Source organism: Mesoplodon bidens (assembly GCF_964165515.1).
Source record: "Mesoplodon bidens genome assembly, chromosome: 6".
NCBI classification, from domain to species: Eukaryota; Metazoa; Chordata; class Mammalia; order Artiodactyla; family Ziphiidae; genus Mesoplodon; species Mesoplodon bidens.
In genome coordinates, this window is record NC_138162.1 from 46391878 (window position 1) to 46400422 (window position 8545).

Consider the following 8545-nt stretch of genomic DNA (forward strand, 5'->3'; position numbering starts at 1 on the left):
TTATGTGCCATAATAAATTCTTTGTATTGGGAGCTCTGGGAAGTGCAAATTTAAACATGTCACCTCTCAGTTAGTAATACTCCTTGGCTCCCGCATTTTCCTCTGGCTGAAGCCTACCTGCCTCTCCAGCCTCTCCCCTCTCACTCTTGCTCTGTTTCCCTGGTGGCTGCTGTGTGGGCTAAGGCTGACCTGACTGGGAAAGAGATGCTTGGGTTGGGGAAGGCGGGGGCTCTGGGTGTCAGAGCTTGTCTGGCCAGCCTGGCCCAGCTGTCCCAGGGCTACCCTGTGCCCAGGGAGGTTCTGTTTCCCTTTGCTGGGAGCCCCTGGGGCAGCTTTTGAACCAGAACTGCATTTCCAGGTAGGAGCAGATATCCTGGACTGGTGAGCCAGGGCTGGGCCATGCCAGGCCCTTTGTTTCTAACTTGGGAGAGGCTTCAGGTTTCTGTCTTTTTTTCTAAGAACTGGGGAAGTGCCACGTGGGCACCACAGTGGCCAGAATCAATGAGAAAAACAAAACTCCAGGGAAAAACCTACTCCCTTAAGTCACAGGATTGTGAGGTATATGTGCGTCAAAGTTTCTGTGTTTGTCACATGAATATATGTCTCTATATATGTGTCCCTGTCTGTGTTGTATGCTGGGAGGGAGATGGGGGGGGTGGGGTCTGCATCGTGTCCTGTGTCTGTGCATTTGTGACGGCTGCCAGTGCTGTGTGCCTGTGTATATCTGCATGTATGTCTGTATCCTGTGTCTGGGTGTCTCCAATATATGTTTGCATGAGTTTCTAAGCCTATATGTTTATATATATTTAGTCCCCAAATTCCAGACTTCTTCCATGCCAGCATTTCTCCTTCACTCTATTTCAGCCACTCCCTCTTGTGGTCATGTCCTGACTCTTGTCATCAGTGAGAAGGGCTCTACCTCAGAAGTCTCAAAAATCCAGTATTTCAGGCTCTGACCTGCCCCTCTCTCTCCAGTTCTCTCACACTCTGACTCTTGTCATACTTGTCTCCCATCTCAGTGGGGCCTCCACCTTTTCAGGGCTCCCCATCTCCTTCAACCTTGACCTCCAGGTGTATCCTTCGACAGCTCTCTCCTCAGCACCCTCACTGTCCTAACCTCCCACTTTTACCCCACCTGGCTAATCCCCAACAATGTAGTGGAGCCTCACTGGAGAAAAATTGTACAGGAGGGTGGATGAGTCTACGTACAACTCATTACCTGTAACCGCTGCTGGGGATTCCTCTACTTGATACAAACTGCCTTCCCTCTCCCATTTACAGCTATTGCTCATGCTGTGTGGTGTGGCCACCCCCCAAAAACAACAACAACAACAAACAAACAAACAAACAAGGGGACTTCCATGGTGGTCCAGTGGTTAAGACTCCGTGCTTCCCATGCAGGGGGTGAAGGTTCGATCCCTGAACCGAGATCCCACATGCTGCATGGCGCGGCCAAAAAAACAAACAAAACAAAACAAAACAACATACAGCTATTGCTTTTTCCAGCTGCACCCTTTTCCCCCACCGCAAGGGCTTCAGCTGGGCTCAACACAAATGCCTTGCCTCCTAGCACCTCACAGAACACCACCCCCCCCACCCCGCTGCCCCGCCCAAGGCCAGTGGGTGTGAACATGCTCCATTTCCTGCCCCCTCCCACCTCCAAACTTGTCTGCAGCTGCACCCATTCCCATCTCCTTTTCCTGGGTCTTGGTGTCCTTCCTCACATTCAAGGCTAGATCCATCCCAAGGAACCCATCTCAGTTCTCGTTTGTCAGTACTCTTTTAATCAAAAGTGACAGAATTCCAACCCAAACCTGCTTAAGGAGACAAAAAGAGACCCTTTACCAGCTCACACAGTAGGATGTGCAAAGTTGTATCCTGTGTAGGAACAGCTAGATGCAGGAGCTCATCTGATATCACCTGAATGATGTCATGGTTCTGTGCCTTAGTTTCCTCATATGTAAAATGGGATATTAATAGTCCCTACCACAGTTTTTGTGGGGAATAAAAGCCATCAGAAACTCAGATAGCACCCTTGGTGCTCTTATCTCTCTTTTTCTCTATGCAGCTGGTTTCCTTTTCTCTGCAACCTGATTTTCTTTGTTCTCCAGTCAGGTAAGGAAAGTGACCACCCCACAACTCCTCAGCATATCAGCCCAGTTAGAACTAGAATATTTTAATTCCAATTCTTATTACTTGGAAGAGAGAATCCTAACAGCTTAGTTTGGGTCAGTGTCCACCACTGAGCCATTCAGGTATAGTGGGGAGAGAAATACCTGGTAAAATGTAGCTGTAGCAGGCCCACCCTTGAGTGAGGATAGTTAGAAGGGGAAAGGAGAAAGAACTGTGAGTTGGCCAGACATCTCAAAAGGTGTCAATTGCAACTGGACAGAGGGGAATCCCAGTCTGCTGTAAGAGTTGGAGTAATACGGGGAATGAACTTGGACCCTTTCCCTCAATGTAGATAAAGGCCAAGCATTCCAGGTGTCTAGATTTAATCCTTATTCTATACCCTAGAGTCCCTGGAGGTTGATGGAAGTTAGTCTGATAAGGAGACCAGAGATGCTACTTAAGAAAAGGACAAGAGTGGGAACTCCCTTCCGGGGAAGTACAGGAAGCAGCAGGGGCTTGTCCTGGCCTGGATCTGTGGATTCCATCTGCATAGATCCCAGATCAAAGATGAGTTAAGGGAAGCCTCCGGAAACTACAAGTGCTAACAAGTCATGGTGTGGGGAGATAGGTGAGCCAACACTGGCCTCCCATCTGAGCCCCAGGCTTGTGGGAAGAACACCTTTTGTGTAAATAAAGGTGGTGCTGGCAACGCACCCCGTTGTGGCTTTGGGTCACAGGGGCAGAATTGGCAAGTGGGGACACAGATAGGAATTCCAGGGGTTCAGACAAAGTGGAGGATTACAGGAGATCAGCCATCCACCCGCTGATGGCACATAAGCAGTATACAAACCCATCTGGGAAAGCAGCAGCACACCAAAGAGGGGAGGAGTCCCTCCCTTCAAAATGGTTTAACCAGTTTTAGACTTCAGTTTGACTTTTAGTATTAATTCTCTTATGGTGTTAAGAAACATAAATGAGTAGGACTTTTAAAATTCTTTTTCTTGCGGTACGCAGGCTTCTCACTGTTGTGGCCTCCCCCGTTGCGGAGCACAGGCTCCAGATGCGCAGGCTCAGCTGCCATGGCTCACGGGCCCAGCCACTCCGCGACATGTGGGATCTTCCCGGACCGGGGCACGAACCCGTGTCCCCTGCACTGGCAGGCGGACTCTCAACCACTGCGCCACCAGGGAAGCCCTACAATTCTTAATATATGATGATGATGATGATGATGATAATAAACAACTCTTATCAGTGCTTACTATATGCAAGGCAGTGCTCTAAGTATTTTATATGTATTAACTCATTTAATCCTCATAACTTTTGAAGTAGTACTATTATTATCCTTATTTTACAGATGAGGAGACAAGACAAAAAGAAGTTAAGCAACTTGCCTAAAGTTGCATAGCGGGTAAGTGGCAGAGCTAGGATTTCAACCCAGGCAACCTGTGCTCTTAACCACTTTCAGAACTGCGGCTCTCACTCCAATGGTGTATACTTCTTAGGATCTTTTAGAAGTAAGAAGCAGCCTCCCACAAGCTTTTTCAAGGAAAGGAGGGGTTATTCAAAGGAAGAAGTGGGCTGAAAGAAAGAGGTGGAAGCTCGGAAATCTAAAAATAGGCACCACGGTGCAGGCCTTTAGGAGTCTGAATGTTCTTTAGGGCTCAAAGGTTGCTCCAGCATCCTCAGCAGCAAGATGGAGTTCAAGGCTCCCCATTCCAGAGTCCCTTTGTTAGCACTACTTAGCATAATTTAAATGTCTGCTCCATGCTTGCCTTGGGCACTCACTCTCTTTCGTTCTCTCAGCTCAATATCTTTTTTCTCTCTCAGCTAAATCTGCCTCACACTCTATCTTACACATCTCATGGCTTCTTTCACCTTAAAAACTTTCAGCTGCTCCTATTCCTAAGTGCCTGATCTCGCCACATTTTCCACGTCATTAAACTGACCAGTTCAACTTATCTTTTTGAGCCAGTTCAGCTCACAGGATGTTTGTCTGCTCTTGGATGTGGTATGGGAAGGGGATTGGAGTTACATGGTGTAAAACATGATCGCCTGTTGTTGCCCTTTTAGGTGGCACTGTGGGCGATGCTCTTTCCTTAGGTGTCTCCATGATAGGCACGTGTAGCTCCGGTCCTGGCTAAGCCTCATGTTGTCAGGCTAGAGCTATTCTCTGTGCCCCAAATCAGTCCCATTTCATTGCTCTCCTTGGAAGGAGTCTTTCCTTTCTCCTTCCCTCTTCCCTTCAGCCCTATAAGCCTGGTCTTGGCTAGTCCCCTGAGGACAGCATCCACAGTCATTGATTTGGACATTGGTCAAAGAAAGATGGGAAGGGACAGGAGTCAGCACAGGTGAATTTTTACAAGCTTGTGACTTACTCCTTTTGAGATCCGTGTGGGGCCCTTCAGTTCCTCTTTTCCACTTTCTTGTCTGTGTGATGGGACTCTTCAGTGCTTCCTACCAGCCTCACTGACCAGACCATACAGACAGGGTTGGCTATCCACCCAACAGTCATTACACTGGCTCCATCTACTTTTTCTTGCTGGATGATCTGCGATTGTGTTTGGATGCTCAGGAAAGTGGTCCCTTCACAGCCCCAGAGGGCACATGTGCATGTTTAGGCCACATGTGACAATTCCACTCCCTTTGCCAGTGATGGTTTCAACTTGACAATGGACACATGATGCCGCCTTGGCCAATGTATCAGCTGAAGAGGGAGAGGTTCTGGGAAAGGCTTTTAAAAATATATTTGTTTGTTTGTTTTTGCTGCGCCTGGGACTTAGTTACGGCACGCGGGATCTTCGTTGCAGCATGCGGATTCTTAGTTGCAGCATGCATGGAGGATCTAGTTCTCCGACCAGGGATCAAACCCGGGCCCCCTGCGTTGGGGGCGCAGAGTCTTACCCATTGGACCACCAGGGAGGTCCCTGGGAAAGGCTTTTGTCCTTGATCAAAATTATCCATGTGGGCAGTTCCCTGGTGGTTCAGTGGTTAGGATTCGGCACTTTCACTGCAGTGGCCCAGGTTCAATCCCTGGTCGGGGAACTAAGATCCACAAGGCAGGCAGCACAGTCAAAAAAAAAAAAATTATCCATGTGGAGAAACTCTCCTTTTGACTCTAGGGCCAGAGCCACACTGCAGTCTCTGAAGAGAACAGGCTAGCTCTTTGGGATTTGCAGGAAAGCATATTTTGTTCTAAGTTGGAACAGGTGGCCTTTATTCAAGGAGATATACAAAAAAGATGAAGGCCCTTCATCAGGGCTGATACAGGGATTCCTGCCCTGGGGTCGGAGGTGGGAATTTAAAAAGAGAAGGTTGAGTTAAAAGATCTCTAAGTCACTTTCTGCCATGAACAGGTAGAATTGTGTGATACTTTTTCTCTAGACTTTGCCTTGTTATCATGTTGGATGAAACTGGTCTTGTTTAATAGGAAGGGCCAAACTGTTGCTCCATTTTAGCACTCAAATATTGACCCTGCCTTCTACTTCCTTCGCCCATTGGACCAAGGATGTCTTTCCCATACACCTCTCCTCCTCGATACCAGTTAGACACCTGTTGGCCTGGTTTACAATGGCAGCTTTTCTGTGGTTGGCCTGCCCTCTGCTGGATTAAGGAGATGGATTGTGGAGACATGGACTTCTGGGAAGGGCCAGCTTTCCGGAAAGGGGATGTGATCAGGAGACCGGATTTCCCTTGGGGTCACTCTACACCGTTTGTTCACCAGAAATTAGGTCTAGGAGGTGGTGATCCAGCTCTGAGTGTGGGGTGGGAAGCTTCCTGATGAACACAACTGCTTGGTTTAGAGGTTAGAAGTTGTCTGTGTTGTGTGCCCGTGTGAGTTTCTTCATCCATGTACAGACAGAGAGAGGAATATTTTTTTTGTCCAGTGTTAAAAACAAAATTTCTTAGACAAATTGTTGTTTAGCAATTGTCAGAGTTTATCAGCTTGCTAATAAGGGATCAGCCAGATAATGCAGCTTATGCTTTGGGTATAGAAAAGATATGGAAACTGATGGCTTATATAGTTGGGATACGGAAGACTTAACATAAGCAGCTAGTTTGGGGGTGGGGGAACTCCCTAACTAGGTAAAGAGTGCAGTTTGATTACATATAGTAACAAATGTCACAGTCAAGTCTGTTGCTAGAGAGGAAACATGGAGGAGGAGGTTTGGGATGCCAGGGGCATTGGCTGTCAATCAGAGATTAAAAATCCAATACATTTAAGAAGCAAAGAATGAGGAAACATCTGTGGCTGCTAACTGTAATCATAAAGTTTCATTTCTCAGGAATGGTGTCTATGATCTGATCGCCATGGATGCATAAACCACGGACACAGCAGCAAATAGCAAGCTCTGACTTGGTGCCAAGAGAAACAGGTCTCTTGGCACCAGGAATTTTTCTCAAGCAGTAAGCAGTGCAGCTAGAATATAGTTTACACCCTCCCAAACACCAAACAGCTGTCCACACCCCTTTTTTTCTTTAGAGGCAATTTTTTTCTCTGAAATCAGAATGATCAGAGATTGAATTTTTCCACATAAGTTAATTTTTCTGATAACTGACATTTGTGCCTTTAAATACTATAGCTGTTCTTGAAAATTAAAAAAAAGATTTTATTTTTACATGCTTATGAAAAAGAATTTTAATGATGCAGAAAAATGAAGACAACATAATAATAATACAAATCCTGTCACCCAGATGATGTTAGGTGAATATCAACCAAAGAACCTTTATGTATACGTACAATAGCAGACCAGGTAGATAGATAGACATATAGAACAGGCTCATGAAACTCTTTCTGAAAATCTTGAGACTAGCCATGTTTTGGAGTTTGGAGTTTTTTATATTTTAGTAAGATAATATGGTATATACACTGCATATCTTACAATATCTCCCAGCAGGATCTAGGTGGTACATAATTAAATATATTAACACTTCTGTATATGAATATTCACACTATAAGATGTTTAAAAGACTGCAAATAGCCTCACTTAAATTCAGGACAGATTTTGCTACTAAACAACTTATAAAATATATTTAATTTTCACAGCTTTTTAAATTTCAGAATTACAGGTAAGGAATCGTGGATGTGTGCTTTCATAAAATAGGATAATATAATACATGTTATTTTTTAGAGAAAAAGTAATCAATTTAATTGTATCCATAATTGACTGAATAAATAGAAGCTGAAGTGAAACCAAAGGAATTGCCATACTTCACATAAACATTTCTTTATCACAAGAGGTATTATTTTCTAAAATATCTTTCTAAGGTTAAAAGATGAGAGTAAGAAAAATAATAAGAGATTGGAGTCATTATGTTGGAATAATTTCTGATGGGGATCTTCCCACCATGTTCTCAGTACTATTAGGCTTAAGGCCCTCCAAATATTCTGTAACTTTCTCTTTGGTATCCTGAAATTCATAAATAACATAATCTACTCATATAGATAATGAAAAAATTAATATAATGCCTAATATGTAGAAAATAAAAGAAATTAATTTGTTATAAAATATAGTAATATGTATTTCAATATCTAAATCCTTGGGCATTACTACTAAAGACAAAATGAAGCAATGAGATGCTTGCTGTATGTATAATGAACAAGTCTGGATTTAATAGAAGTTATAAGAAGAGAAGCCATTCCATTCAAAATGATAGCAGAGGTGTGATGGATACTAGAATAAAACCTGGTATTAAGTAATTATAGAGGGGACTTATTTGTATAAGCTAAATAGGGGAATAATCTTCATGGAAGTAAGAATAACCTGATAAGTACTAGGTAGAGAAAATGAAGGCATACGCTATTGTTGAAAATGAGCAGAGTCTTGTTTCAAGGAAGATGTTATAATAATTTTATATGCTGCTCCATGAGATGGGATAGTGAAAGAATATGTCAGAAATCATACACCCATCTAGATATCTCACCACATGTTGGAGCAAACATTTAGACTTTTAAGACCTTTGAGATCTTGGAGACCATGGTCCTTCGAGAGTTGATGGGAAATTGAGAAAGATTTGAAAAAAGCAGCAGTATTTAAGAGTCTACAGAGAAGTTGTGTGGCAGACCTTTGGAAAAAATATCAGATAAGTTCCTATTGAAAGCCAATAGGAACTCTCCAAATAAATCATTTCAATATGTAATTTTCACAGCAGAGATTTCTTATCATTGTGCTGCAAATATTTTAAAAAATTTATATAGGATGTCAATAAAATATTTTTTAAAAATAATCTTTATGAAATTCATTGATATCTTTACATTTGTCTCTACTAATTTAATAATGTATGGTTTAAAGTCTATTAAAGGACGTCTCAAATCGCCCTTTACACATCTGCATTTGGTTTCATTGTTTTTCCAGTAATTGTACCACTACTGTGAAACCATTTTCAACTAAATACTTAGCTGGAAACATTACAAGTAATTTAGCTCGTTCCAAGA